We start from the raw sequence: 16,500 nt of genomic DNA on the forward strand, positions 1-16,500 counted from the left end.
AAAATAATTTTCCAAAATATACAGAAGCATGAAACACTACAGACCCATTAAGGAAATATGTAAATTAGGTTGACCACACACTTGATATGAAACTATTATCGTTATAAAAGTGAAAATCAGACTTATTAATAATCATGCCAAGAAAACAAATATAAACCATGTCCATTTTGGGTAAATCAGCATGTATGATCATCTAGGCATAACTCAACACAACTAAACTGTGGAATATGTAGGAGTAAGTCATGGAATTGAGACTAGGGATGCAGGAAGTGGCAAATTATGAAGAGTCTTGAGTACCAAAGATATTTGGACTTTATAGTTATTGAGAAATCATTCTACAGATCTATTAATTTGGCAGATTGCACTCTATATCAGTGTGTTCCTTTTTATAAATCTGAAAATTGAAGACAAATACATTCCTTGGTTCTATCAGGTTAAGTCTTCTAAGTTTTTTATGTTCCAGATATTTATTTACCTACTGAACACAAGTCATGATATTTGAGTAAGAAGAGAAATGTAAATGATCATGACATAGGCCCTGACCTCTGGGGAGAAAATAATGATTTACATAAACTAGCTATGCTTACTACAATGCAGAATAAAATAAGTTTGATAAAAGAGTAGAAGCAGGATCTCTGTTTTCTACATAATATGCAGTGTAAGACTCTCTAAATAGGAGTACAATAAAGTGTTTAGTTAGACTAACTATTTTAACTCTAATTATTTTCATAAAGATAGGCATTCCCAATAAGATGAATATTATAGTAAGATGCCTTCTTTATTTGTAACCCAATTGTTTGCAATCCATGGCACTCAGTAAAAGCCAGCATGCAGACAGTTGATTGAAAAATTGTATTAGCCCAGTAAACTTTGTCAAAATGTATTTTGTTTTTGGTTTTCATTTTCCCATGAAATTCCAGCCTACAGGATCAATTGTTTCCGAGTGCACAGGCATAATCCATTCTCTAACACTTAGCAATGTAATGTGGAGGAATTCCTTATGCAAGAAATTTTCTGAGAAATATTATAGGCTACAAAGAAAGCAGAGTTGGCTATTTCTAAACAGAGTGAACAGGGCTTGAGATTGTTGTACCTTCTGGGAACAACAAGATAAACATACATGTCGTCTGAAATTATACCTGTCATAATATAATGAAACAGCACATATGGGTTTTCCTCCAAACTACGATACTTCATTTCTTTACTTCTTTATAAATACTGCTCTAATCCTTTGATTTAAAATATGAACTTGCAAATTTCAGAGCTTAGTTATGTTGCTAATTAATGAAAAACAAAATAATGAAAATGGGAGAAAAGTCACCATTACAAGTTAAACAAATATGGTATATCGCAAATACAACAGAGTTATTTACGTAAATGTGAATATATGAAAGCTTGAAGCATTAAGAGAGAGTATAGATACAACCTAGATATATTTCAAGGTAGGTCTTAGTCTTGTCCTTCAAAAATATGGATATGCATTAAGTGTTTTTTGATGCTTATAAAATAATACATTGAATGTGGTATCTTCTTCAATTCAACTGACTGTATCATAGAGAAGTGCTGAATAACTCAGAATTTTAAAGTTTCCAGTTGGAAACTGGGCATCTTGTAAAACCTCATAAATCCATTCATGCCTTATTTCATGCAGTAAGGGACAACATAGTAGCCTAAAAAGGTTAATGTAGCTGTAAAGTTTACATTATGAAAGGATTTTATAGGACCTAAAAGAATTTGATGATTTTAACTTGATATGTGAGATTTGGAAGAGTCATACAAATTCCTCAGATGATTCATATATTTAATATACCATTATTTCATAATATGTAGACTTTCTCCATTACTGCATTTCATAGCTAGTAATATAAACTCATAAACTGAGGTTAACAAGAGATTGATAAGTAAATTCATCAGAGATAAACATCAAGATTAACCTAGAGGTCTCTTGAATCCTGATATAGGATTCCTTCAGTTAGGGATGTGTGTGTGTGTGTGTGTGTGTGACAGACAAAGATAGAGAGATAGAAAGATAGGGACTTCATATTCAATATTTAAAATCAATAATGAAAAAGAATATGAAAATTAATATATATATACACATATGCATGACTGGGACATTATGCTGTACACCAGAAACTGACACATTGTAACTGACTATACTTCAATAAAAAAAAAATCAAATGCGACCTAAAGTCTCAGGAACATAATAATAAATTTACAACTTGTAGATTATAATTTTATTTCCATTCCTAAAGCTAATGAGCTGTATTTTGGTTGTTTTTTAGTTGTCAAGAATGAGTACCTGAAACTTTTATAAAAACATAACTCTCATAACATGACTCCAGTGACCCCAATACGTGATCCAATAATTGTTTCCATTTCACTTGACACTAGTGGCTATAATCAATACAGTATTTATCATTTAAAATCAATACAGACAACATAAACATACATTAAAATACTATTATTCATTTATTCATTCTTTTTATAAATTAATATGTACCAAACATAAATATGTACCTTATTCTTCATTCTAACCATAGAAAAAACTGTTCCCAAACAAAATATCTTGGAAAAGTTTAAGTAAATAACCGATGAGGTGTTTTTGTTATTTTTAATCACATTGATGGAAACGAGTTCATGGTTTTAGACAGGAAATGCCAAAATTTAATGCAACCTTCCTCACATACTAGCAAGAACAGAGACTCAACAGCAACTGTCTAAATAGGAGATCAATTAGTTAATTAAACAGTAGATTAATGTTCTCATCATACATCCCCAATCCCCCAACTCATAAACCAACGTAGGATTTTCCCAATAGTTAGAATTTTAGTAGATTTCTGCTCCAGCTGAATCTGCCTTGGTGAGCTTGGCCTGAATTCCTTACCTCCTTCAGTGGGGCAGATGCCTACCACAGATGGCTTCCTACCATTCCTGGTAAAGAAAAGGCCAATTCTGCATAAGATTTATAAAACTGGATAAACATAGTTTATTAAGCCCTTTGGGGTGAAAGGTACTATATAAATATAAAATATTAAAATGCTTAATCAAAAGCACCTTTTAAATATCCTCCATCAAGCTGAATAAACAAAAATGCAGAAGAACATAATATATCACTGCTGGAATACCCATTAAAAATAGCCACAACTTTTCCATTTTTGGTTGGGTCTATTGGTCCAGCCTTAAATTCCAGAGATTTCTAAATGTTTGTTGAAATGTAATGCCACCTCCTCACACCTTCCTCCCACCTCTGTTACTGATATAATCCCTTTCTAAGTGCTAACATAAACAAAGCTACATGTCCTTGCTTTATAAGGCTGTTACGCAAACCTTCAGCTGATACCAGAATAATTTTGTATTATAAATACCTTCTTTGGATATCAAATCTGTGAATTTAATAATTGATTTTTTAAGAAAACCTCTGGGAAGTACAGTGGGATATGTATACATTACTCAAACAGAATTAACTTTCCATTTTTGTCAGGACTAGCTGGAGCATGGTAATGTTTCCCATTTTTTCCTGTAGATTCCATGGTCCAACTTGAACAGCTTTAGATCCAATCTACAGGCATCAGTGTGGGCTCTTGTCCCTTATAGAACAAGTAACTTAAATTTGGTTAGTTCAGAAATATCCTGGCACTCCTCAGGCATAGGATAGGCATATTTTAGTTCAGGGAATATGAGACCTATTCTAATATACTGTTGAGAGGATCAGGAGAGATTTAGCATGGAGGTTATTGGGAATACCTGACTGAGAACAGATAGGTTCATGGCATCGTAGTGGTCATCATTTTCAGCGCCTGTGTTAGTTACTGTGCAAAGCACTTAACATGCATTCCTTAAATATCACAGTAACTCTAAAGGGAGGTACTAATATTACAGATCTTATTTCAGAGATTGTGACTTGTTCACGGTTACACTCCTAAAACACAGATGAATCTAAAGGTTTTCTAAGGCCATGAACTAATCTAGGGTTGATTCCTAGAACACTTTGCTCAGAAGGCCCTATCAGTGTCCAGACTCAAGGCAGAGGTCATAGTGCAAAAGCACGTACAACTTTTTGGCTGAATTTCTGAGACTAATGGTGAGTGTCAGTATTTCTACATAGGGTACTATTGGGGTAAGGAGTCTTAATAGGGAAGAGGGGGCTTCAACTAGAGGGCTTCTCTTTCACTTTGCATAATATATAAGATAGAGAAAATGTCAAATGTCCATATGTAAGAAGTGTGGAGATGGGGTGGAGAAATGTGAATGGATATTATACAACAGGGTCAAAAGTTTCAACAGCCACCCACTGATACCACCAATGTCTGAGGCACTATCACAGCTATATATAAGAAAGGCCTAATCCTTTAACTGTATCTCGGCCTGTGAATGAACCAGGTTGATCTTACGGTAGACTCACCTTTCAGGCACCCTAATAAGACACTTCTCCTACTTCTAATATGTGTGTTGTTCTCTGACTTTCATAGGTCCCTCCTATTATTCCACTCTTTTTCCTTATAGAAGTGGGGACATCAAATCTAAAAACCCTACCTTTCATAGCCAACTAAGCTTCAGATGAGTCCCAGCTTGACACTTGACAACTATGTTTAATGTAAGGAGAACTCTGTCACATGGTTTACTAAGACCAGTCCTGGAGGCTGAGCCAGTTTGGGCCTTTTTTTCAAGAAGTGGAAGAGTATATGTGGTGTGGAAGAGTATATTTAGTATGGAAGAGCAGAGGGAAATAACTGCAGAGGGCTGTTCCATTCGAAAAGTATTGTATTAGACTCTCAAAATAACCAAATCAAGAATAGCATGAAAACAACTATTATACCATTTAGAATAAGAAAAACTTGCCATAAAAAGGAGAAAAATGTTACATGACTTTCCAAAAGAATTAATATGGACAATGGAAAAGCCTGCTTGATGGATATGCAATAGAGAAGGGCCTTCTAAATCTGGTGCCCCTTTGTTTGACAGGGAATTATTCGGGGAGGTTAGAAAATTGATTAAACAGAAAAGCTATACAACATTGGGCTGAAATTTAAACATATCTCAGATTCCAGACCTTAGGAATAGCCCCGTTGGAAAATACTGATAATACAAAACTTAACCTCCCAAGCAAATATAAAGTAGCATAGGGATACCCCTTGGTCTGCAGCACACAGTCCCCACGTATTTAGGCCCTGATCTCCCATACCACACAGGACACAGAGTACACAGCTTCCCATACCTTTGACTATAAACCTCCTCCTTGTAGGTCAGGACTCTGTTCCTCTCACTATGCTAAACTTTCAGGTTTTGGGTATCTTACTTATCTCTGTAGTATGAGTGCAAAAATAGAGTAGGGTACAGAATGAATGCAGAGGTGAAGTACTGTGCACCTGAAATGAATGGTGAAAGAGGCTAGAGGGATCAGGAATAACTAGGGACAAAAGTGGAGGAGGGAATTATGGATCTATGTTTACTCCAAGTTTAAGACTTGCTCTTCTCTGGCCCTAGACTTGGTACTGTTGGGACTTCCAGAGTCAGCTTGTCCTCAAGTCAGGGCAAACTGCAGTGTCTCCAGGACTGGGATTGATGAGAAAGCAAAAATTGGACAGGTGGCCTTTGGCTTGATGCAAAAATATCACAGTCTCAATATCACGGTATTAACCCTCCAGTGTCTACCCAGAAAAGCCGAGTAGGAAAGCACCAGAGATCGTTTACAGGTGACAGGAGGTTGCTGAAGACTATAACTCAAGCCCAAAAGGCACTGCAAACTTGAAAGAAAAAATAAGTGAAGGGAAAGGGTGTTCACAACAGTATGAGAAAACAGACCTTTATTATTCTGATCTATGGTCTTTATCTTCCTTGTCAGAAGAGTAAATGCCTGTCTCAGAGTGTATACATAGTGAAATACTGAGGTGGAGGACAAGTATTCATTTATGATATAGCTTTGCACATTATAACAAGACCTTTCTTAGCTTTAAAAACATTTTTTAATCAAAGTTTATGGTAGATTTTTTTTCATCATTTCCAGGTAATAGTGGACAGGGATCACATGGATTACTTATGAAAATCTACCCTTAGTCACATCCACTTCTGGACACTTGGTATTTCTGAGGTCCCTGACAAAGCCATTTTTCTCACACGTTTTAAAGTTAGGTTGGATTTAATTTAAGCTCTACTTCTTTGTACTGCAGGCATTTGTTATCTTTTTTGTCATGTAGAATGTTAACTTGGACCTGCTGGGCAAGTAGCTGGGGTATTTTTTTTTTTTTTTTGTATTCCATTGGTCTATTATTAGAATTATTCATACTTTTAGAAAAAATATAATAATTATTATTTTTAAAAGACAGAATTGAAGTGTAAATTGAAAAGTAAGACAACAAGTTACATTACTTGGACAAGGTGATCTGCAGGCTTAAAGCAGCAAATATATTTCTAGAATATAGTACATGGTGTGGCTCTTCTGACCAAGCCATCAGCAGGGAAGTCTATTTTAAGTTGATTTTCTACAAAAAAAAAGTGTAGGTCTGAACCTTTCACCTTTATCCACCCTACACTTTATATACAATGGCATTATTTGCAAATTGGTAGCCATGGTTAGAAATTAAGGGAATCTGTGTCTATGGAAAAGTTTCTGCAATAAATATACTATTATCGGCCATCAATTGACAAGATTTAAACTACCTATTCATCTCTTAAGCTGAGATTGTTTTTACTTTTATTGACTTAACATTGAGTAAATTCTTTCTATATGACAGACACTCCTCATACTGGATTTCTGCCAAACAAACAAACAAACACACACACACACAAAAGTGGACAAAGGCACAGGGTGGGTGGGAAGAATATCTCTTCCATGGGAAGCCAGGGAAATAATTCCCAGGTTCTGATTACAACAACATACATATTTTTATTAAAATAGCAGTACACATATAAAAATAGAGAGGAGATATTCTTAGAGGCAAGATTTAAGAAATTAGACATTGAATTCCTATATCTAACTAATATAACTTACCTAGAGTTGCAAATGTTGACCCATTTTCTGAATTGGGAGTCTATGTTCAGCTTTTCTTAGTACTACTGCCTTTCATACCCCTTGTTTAGAAGCTTCTACATTGTTTTCTAGGATCATAAACCACAACAATATTTTTTGGGGGGAGTGTCACTAATAACATTCATAATGACAATCCAATGGAATACTTTCACCTCCTCTCCTGAAGGTCTGGAGCATTTGGTGCCATTGACCACTTCCTCTTAAAATTTTCCACTTTCTAAGACACTCCTCTCTCCTGAAACACCTCCCTCTTTCCCCATTCCCCTATTCTATGTTTTATTTATGAGCACCTCTCCTTCTGTTTGCCTCTAAATGTTGGTGCTGCACTTGTCTTTGTTCTCAGCAATACGGTTTCTTTTCTTTGTTTTAGGTGATATTATCCAAACATGTGGTGTTAGCTATCATCTCCTGCCATGCTCTACAACCTAAATCCCCAGTGGGAACTTTCTCCAGTTTAGATGCATGTAGTCAACCCTATTAATCATTTCAGCTTAGATGTCCACAATCTCACTTTACTCAAAACTCAACTGATCATCTTCCTCTCCAAGCTTGTCTACATTTTAGTTTCCTCTGTCAAGTGATGACACCCTGAGGAATTCCCCCACCCTCATCTAATTTTAATCAGGTTTATAGATCCTACTTTCAATCTCTCATGTGTCCCCTCAGTCACAGCCTTAGTTCAAGTTTTCATTTCATCTTATCTAGACCTTAAAGTGGACCCATAACTATCTCCCTTTAATATATCTTTTCTGACACAGTATTTCAAACCTCATCCTTTTTATTAATTGTCACACCCCTGCTTAACACCCTCCAGAGGCTATTCCCAACATTCATGATAAAGCTTAAGAGTTTGTACTTAGTATATTAAAGTCCTGCATGACTTCCTGCTGCCTGTCTACTTTGTTCTCCTCTCTTACCAATTCTCCACCTGTATTCCTTCCTCTTTCCTGCCTTTTTACTTGCTTATTTCTCTATAATCTGCATCATTATCTTCCCTTACTTTCTGTAGCTCATAAATACCTAACCATCTTACCAAGTGTTATTCAAATATTATCTCTTCTAGAAAGCCTTCCTTGACACTCTGTCTATTTAAATATATACCAATTCAAGGCTCCTGATAGACTCTACTTATACCTGTAGTATTATCTGTACTACATTGTAACCACTGGTTTTATTGTTCATTACTCTAAGAAATTTGAGAAACCTTAGTCATCCTTGACTTCTCTCTTTCTCTCATAACCTACAGACAGTCCATCAGGAAATTCTGTTGGTTCTGCCCTCAAAATACATGTGGACTCTGGTCATTTCCACTGCCTATTCTGTACTCTTCTAGTCCAAGCTACCAACACGAACCCGGATTTCTGCAATAACTTTCCAGTGGCCTCCCCATGTCTTTTCTTGATTCCAAGTTGTCCATTCTCAACATAGCAGCCAGAGTAATCCTTTCAAAATGTCAGTCAGCTTAAATTTCTCTGCTCAAAACTCTGTCATGGCTCCCCATCTCACACTGAGAAAAAGACAAACCCTGAAAGGGCCCACATGATCACATTTTCTAAACCCTCTCTGACCTCAACTCCCACTGCTCCCCACCTGCACACTCCACTTCCACCACTTTGGCCCCTTTATGTTACTGGATCATAACATCTCAGGGCTTTTATACTGGCTATTTCTCTTACTAAAATATTGTTGCCCAACGAGCCATATGGGTAACTCCTTCACCTTTTCAGTGTAGTCTACCCATATTACTATTCTTAAAATTACAGACTGCAACCCTCTCCAGCACTCAGCCTCTTGAGCCTATTTGCACTGATTTACTTGGTTTTTTTTTCATAGTACTTTTACTTTCTAATATAGTATTTATGGTGTTATTTATTTATTTATTTTCTATCTCCCTCTTCTAGAACATATGCTTTACAGGGGCAAGGATTTCTTTTTTATTCCCTGATGTATTCTAAATTCTTAAAGCAGTATCTGACAAATAATGAGATTTTGATAAATATTTGTTAAATCAACAAGTAAACAAATGAGTAAGAAAATGATAATAGGGTCCATGAATTATTATTTCTATTTCTAGACATAGCACAGTACCTGACACACACATAGTAGCTATGCAATTATTGTTGGTATGATACATATATGAATAAATGAACACACTAATGATTAAAAGAATGGTTGGAAGACCTGGTGGGTTACATAATGGTAAATAAGATACAGTCTCTGACTTAAAGATGCTTCCCGTATCTCTGGAAAAAGATAAGCTGGCCAAAATATGCAGTTGTAAGGATGCACCTAAATATTCAGAAATATTTACCAGTTTGGGCTTTCTTGTTTCATCCTGGAAGTATTTTTATTGCTGACCAGCTGAACTGCCAAACTTCTGATTATCAGCATTCTTCATAATTTCTGTCTGGACCTTAACTGTTTTTATGTCTTAAATTCACTCTTACTCCATAGAATAGCTAATGTTTTCCTCTAATATAAAGCCCTCAATATCGTTACCCATGATTCAATCCAATAGAATGGAAAGTTCCCTCTTTTTCATGTTCTGGTCACCAATTTCCAAATTGGGTGAGTGGGGAGGATGGTTTCCATTAGCACCAACATGCAGTTCTTGGACATGAGCATGGTGTCTGACAATTCAACTTGATTCTGACACTATATGCCCAGAGACAGCATCAGAACTCCACAGGTTAAAGGTTTAGTCATAAAAGAATGCCCCCCACTTTGGTTGCCAGTGGCAAGTCCAGGTTGTCGCCTATGCTTCTGACCTACTGGTTACAGATCAGAGGTCCCAACAACCCCTCCTTGGAGTCAATTAATTGGCTTACAGAACACAGAGAAACATTTTTACTTACTAGATCACCTATCTATTATTAAAGAATATAACTCAGAAACAGCCAAGTGGGAGAGATAAACGGGGCATCAAGGTGTAAGGGGGTGGAGCTTCCACGCTCTCCTCAGGTTTGCCACTCTCCCTAAATCTCCACCTGCTCACCAAACGAGAAGCTCTCTGAACCCTGTCTTTTGGGTTTTTTATGGAGGCTTTATTACAAAGTCATGATTGATTAATTCATTGGCCACTGGCTATTGATTCAATCTCCAGCCTCACTCTCCTCCTGAGAGGCTGGGGTGGGGGTTCTAAAAGTTCCAACCCTCTAATCATGTGGTTGGTTCCCTACAACTAACCCCTTCCTAAGATTACCTAAAAGAGCAGCTTTCCAGAGGTCACCTCGTTAACATAACAAAAGACAATTTTAGTCCCTCTTATCACAACATTTTCTAAGGGTTTTAGGAGCTTTGTAAGACAAATGGTGTCAAAAGCCAAATATATTTCTTATTATAAATCATAATATCACAACCCCCAACAAAGAAGATAGTGCTATAGTCTTAAAGGAGATAGTTATTTCTCCTTCCATTAGAATGTTTTGCCTTTGATCAATGTTTGCTCACAGTTTGCCATGTTTGGATTGATGGAGATGAATTTGTTAGTTTTGGAATACTATTTCCGTCATGTAGATTTTTAAGTTAAGTAGAAAAGATAATCTACATTTTTTTATTCTGTAATTTTAAAATTAACTTAATTTATATGAGGTGCTTAAGGGGGAAAAATTCTCATAAATGTGAGCAAGAATATGAAGAGATCAGCAAAGAGAAACCTAGACAAAGGAATTGTACCCAAATAGAACATAGAAAGTTTTGAAATGTACAAAAGTTGTGAATCATTTCATATTCTAAAAGAAAGTCTTTTGCATCTTGGTTTGAGAAGGTTCTCTGCCACTCTAGCACAATGAGAGAGAAATGATAAAGCCAGTTTCTAAATCAGATACTCACTCTTCTCCAAGATAGTGGAAGTTTGTTACTCATTAAGCTATGATGAGAAATGCCTTTGTACAGTGTCACTCTGTACTATCTACAGTACTGGTCCCTTGGATAATCGAATTCAGACTAACATATTAAATTAGCCCAACCTCAATCATAAGAAAAACTCCAGAGGTAAATTACTGAAGAGAGTATTTAAAAGAAGGAGGAGACTTGAAGATTACAGCAGGCAGAACATATAAATAAAAGCAAGGATAATTATATTTTCTTTTAAACAAAGATTATGGAAATCTCTATTTGCTTGAGTTACGGCAAAAATCAATTAGTCTATAATTGGAATTTTTTTTTGTCAGACTGTACGAAACCTAGGGGAAAACATTACATTTGACATCACTAATAAAACTGTTTTTTTCTGTAAATAATATCTCCAGAAAATCATCTATCTATAGAAAGGCCTGCACTTCTCCCATGAATAGATTTCTGTCTGCTATCACAGAAATATCCAAGTGAAGTAATTAAGAAAGACAATGGGTGTGTGCATTAGTGGAGAAGCAGTTAATATCACCAGAAAAAGAGTGATTTGTGAGCTACACAGACCAGGTTTGATTTCTTTACTGCTCACTATGAGACCCAGACAGGCTCCTTAATCTCTGTGGGTCTCAGTTATCTGAAGTTTAAAACCTGTAAAATGGAATCCATGAATTTCACTTCCCGACACTTCTGTGACAAGTTAACAATATAAAGTTTATGTAAATTCCAATTATAATACCTGTCAGAGAATAATTACTTGATATATCATAGTTATACACGAGATGACGATGACAATAAACTTTCAAAAAATGTAATTCCATGACAATAATTCTTATTAATTAGATTGTCATTTAATACACACACACACATTAATCTGTGTAAGACCACTCCCCTATCATTTTCCACCATCCATACCTTTCTGCCAGGAGCAAAGTGAGGACCAAAATGCAGCATGCTTCTCGCAAGATGCCAACCCCACTCTCCCCAGCAACCCAGTCCTGATTGCCTGAAGATTAACAAGACCGTTGTGTTCTTTATGACTGTTACTCTCAGTCACAAAGGAAGCTCACAACTCCCAAGTTACCCCTCAACCTCCAACTCTAATTCCCTAGAAACTCATTATGCCTCATCTCTCATTTCAGCCTAACTCCTAAAGTCCATTCACTCTTTGCTCTGGAAATTCATAGTCAACCATCAGTAAAACTCACCATATTCTCCACCTATTTGCTATATTCCCCCTTTCAACTTCCTCTACTGAAACCTGACTTTCCTGGCAGCCCTAACAATTAATGTCTGTTTTGTCTTTCTGCTTCTCAGCTATTACTGGGACTATGTACTCCTTGCCACTTCTAGAACATCCTTCTTTTCTCTCTGAAACAAAAACAAACCATAAGCAGAACAAACTTTGAACCTCCTGTTGTTAAACTATACTACCACCATCTCTTCTTGTTATGACCATTTATGGTTGCCAAAGTGTCACTTGTGCTTATTCCTCAAAGATTTTAGCTCCTGGCTGATTGTCACTTTCTGTAAAAACATACCTGGGGCAATTCTTCGTGGTTTAACTTTTCATGTAAATGATTATTCCAAAACCCAATTATTTAATTATTCCAAAAATTAAAATTAAAAATTTTAATTTTTAATTCTCTAAAATGAGTTTATTCTCCACCATACCACAGACATAACCTCATGGGTGTATCCAACACTTTGTCATTAAAAGTCACTAAAGCCCCCTCCAATCTAATTTTTAATATCCCACTCTACATTCACCACTACCTATCTTTCTAGCTCCTTCCATCCAGTGCCTCAATTTGTACAATTTTTCAACCCCGTCAGTACCTACAATCCATTAATCCTTCCTCCTCTTCACCGTCCTTTATTTCCCTCAGTCTTTTGCTTCCCTCTCTAATCCGATGAAATATCGTGGTCCAAATTATAATTACTCCTTGCATTCACCTCAAATCTTTTGTCCCTTTCCTTCCTCAACATACTTGGTTAAATTCAGTGCTTTTGGTATTTTGCAGGTGAACATGGTCAGAGAAAAATACAGACATGCTGACCAGTCTCACAGTCAACTGATGTTCCCTAATCTCATATGGACCCTTCATGGCAACCCTTCAACATTTCCTCACAAACTGCTATTTCATAAGTTATCCTCTCCTCAAACCCCTAGTCCCTCCTCCTCAATATTTACGTTCAGCTGATAGCCTTGCTTCTCTTTCACCAAGAAAACAGAAGGAATGAAGAAGGATTTCCACAATTTCCCACAACACATCTATACATCCACCTGTATCAGTGCCCCGTTTTCTTCCGTTATGACAGTTCAAGTGTCTAAAATGCTAGCCAAGCGCCCCCAATTCCACATATTCATTAGGTTCCATCCTCTCTCACCTACTCACAGACATCATTTCAGCCATTCTCCTTTCCTCCTGTAGCATTTTCCATTCACCAGAGCAACACTCCAGTAAGCACACAAACCTACTGTAATTTCTGCTATCTTAAAAAATAATTTAAAAAACCTATTTTTTGACCCCATAATCCCCTTTCATTTATCATCTCATTTCTATGATATTTTTAAAAGAAGAAATTTTTCAAAAGAGTTGTCTCTATTCATGGTCACCAATTCCATATCTTATCTCCCCAAAGCCTGATTAAATCAGGATGTAGCTCCCCAAAAAACACACTAAAACTTTCAAAGACAGCAGTGACCTCTTCTTGGCAAATTCAATGCTCACTTTTCAGTCCTCCTCTCACCTGACTTATCATCAGGATGCCCCATTTCAATAAACAGTAACTCCTTCCTCTAACTACTCAAAAAAAAGTCATCCAAGTCTTCTCTGTATCCCTCATACCCTACACCCAATCCATCATTAGATCCTGTCAGCAGTTCTTTCAAAAGAAATCCGGAGTTTAACTCACCACATCCATGGTAGCCTCCCTTGTCCATGCCATCATCATCTGGGGCTGGATAACTGGTGTGACCTGCTGACTGTCTCCCTGCTTGTCTTTGTCTTCTACAGTCTATCTTCATGAGTACAGTGAAATTCACTCTTGTAAAACATGGTTGATTTCCATCCCCTAAAAAGTAAGCTATACCAGCAGTCATCAAACTACTGCCTGCTAGTCAGATCTAGACAGGAGACTGTAGCACACAAGCCAAGAATCATTTTTACAGTTCTAAGGGGAAAGCAGAAGCAGAAGCAAATGTGGAAGAAGAGGAAGAGGTAAAAGGAAGAGGAGAAAGAGATGGAGGAAAGGAAGAGATGGAGCAAAGGAAGAGAAGGAGGAGGAAGAGAAGGAACAGAAACAGGAGAATATACACTAGAGATGTTATGCATCCTGCAAAGCCTATCTGGTTCTTTATCCCCAGACATACACAAGCTGTCTTTCTCTAATAACTCTCTGGCCTCCTCCACTTTAACCATATCAACATTCTTGCTTTTTTGTCTTCTCAATATTCCAGCCATGCTTCTGTCTCAAGGCATTTACACTAGCTATTTTCAATGCTATGCCTTCCCCAGATACCCACATACGGATGAGCATCTCCTCCTACTTCTGGCCTTGGTTCAAATGCCACCTTCTTCATGAGACCTTTGTTGACACACCATTTTAAAACTGCAACACTTCTCCCTAGCACTTCCTATTTCCCTTCCCTGCTTCAATTTCCTCTAAAGCACTTACAACTGCTGGTTCAAAAATTGACCCCCATATACAGAGGCCAAGAAGAGACCAAAGAAAGAGGCAGAACATTCCAAACTGGTAGCTGGCAGCTCTAATAAGTAAGGGGACTTATTTATGAGGCTAGTCATGGGCCTCAAAAGACAAATAGAATCCAGATCCACCGCCAGAATCTTAAACATTTATGTAGCGGCTCTAACGGGGTTTAGTCACGTATTCAGTCCAGATAGTCTCAACAACACATCGCTCTCTCAAGACAGTTCTTGAAAATGGCTCTGACTGTGGGAACGTGGACAAAGTATACATTCCAAGGACAGGAGAAGGGGTCAGGAGCTTCTGAATGCCTAGGTCCAGCTCACGGATAAACCAGTGGTCAAATCCTCTCAACGACTTCCTCCTCCAACAACCATTATTTAGCACACTGTATATTTAACTCATGTTTTATTGACTGTCCACCCCCAACTATAATGTTAGGTCCATGAGAAGAGGGATATATTTTCAATTTATTCACAGCTATATACCCAGCATAATGACAGTACCTCTTGCATAGCAGGGGCTCAAAAGATATTTACTGAGCCAAAGAAATAATATACTGTAAACTGCTAGGCTTTGGTGATATAAATATGCATATTCTCTGCAGTTTTCTGGCTAAAGTGAAAATACCAAAGTTTTCCCTTGATTTGCAATATATTTTGGTTTTGTTTCTTTTTATCATCACAAGATGCATTCTAGTATCTACCTAAGCTGAACCCAGTATAAGAGGCAGGCATTCTCAGCGGGAATAGACAAGAGTAGAATGTTTATTATGCCTTTGAGTAACTGCTTCTCTTCGTCTAATCTTCTAACAATAAACTGATGCTCTTCTGTTTACATATCTCTCTGCTTCTGTCTCCCCTGTTATTTCCTCTCTCTTCATTTTAAAAATACTTATAAAAGAGAGAGAATAAAAGAGCTTTCTAAAGTAGGAAAAAAAGATGACACTTTATATTCTGAGTTAAAGATTCAGACTTATAAACTAGGAAATAAAGAGTAAATTAATGAAAGACCAGGTACAAGAACAGAAAAGTAGGCCAGGAGGCCACTCTCATTTAAAAATGGAATAGCCATCACCAGTCACCCTGAATAAGGGAGCTGGCATGGATGATAATGCCAGAATATGGGGCTTGAAAAGAATGTTAGCAGGGTCATCAAGGAAAGCTCGATTCTCATGTCCACTGAGAAAAACTTGTCATTTTTGTTCGTGATTACTAACTCCATAATTATAGATACAAATAGAAAATAAAGCAAGCTAAATTTTACTCACTTCTTAACAATCAACAAAGCACATACACTACTAAATATAAATCTGTCACCAGCAAAGCCCTCTGGGGTTCTCAGGGAAAAAATAAGACGGAACCTAGGTGATAAGGTCTAACCTCTTCTTTTGTGCTTAGTCTAGTTTCACTTGCCGAGAGGGGGGCCTGTGCAGAGCCTCACACCTAACACATCAGATTAGCTCGCAGCGCAGCACAGAACCGCAGTGCAGGGCTCCTCCATTCAAGATGGTGGCGGCGCGCGCGGCGGGCGGAGACGCTGTGCTCAGTGCTTCAGTCTGAAGAGCCGGGAGCAAAGAGGCTGCAGGAACTCCACCCGCACAACCCCCACCCCCTCCACAGAGGACAAGATGGGTAACAAAGACCAGCAAAGCTTATATGGGAAACTTGAACCGCAAGAGAAAATACCAGGGAAGTCTGACAGGAACAGGGTCTCCCTGCAGTCGGCCAGTTCTCAGGATGAGCTGACAAAGGGGCAGGTTTCACTTTTTACCTCCTTCTCAGACTTGGGAGTTGTTAAAATTCAAGAACTTGTGGGGAGGAGGGAAGCGTAATTAAGGTCTGGTCAAGACAAAGCAGAGGGTATTAAGTGGGGAAATGGAGAACATTCGGTCAGCAGGGATGAAAAAC

At 37.4% G+C, this 16,500-nt stretch overlaps 1 protein-coding gene across 6 annotated transcripts in view; it reads right to left on the reverse strand.

Annotated features, from left to right (window-relative positions):
- The window catches only part of CHRM2 (cholinergic receptor muscarinic 2), a 456,984-nt gene that overhangs the window by 292,940 nt on the left and 147,544 nt on the right, over positions 1-16,500 (reverse strand). The window lies entirely within an intron of this gene.

This window comes from Vicugna pacos, chromosome 7, assembly GCF_048564905.1.
Source record: "Vicugna pacos chromosome 7, VicPac4, whole genome shotgun sequence".
NCBI lineage: Eukaryota > Metazoa > Chordata > Mammalia > Artiodactyla > Camelidae > Vicugna > Vicugna pacos.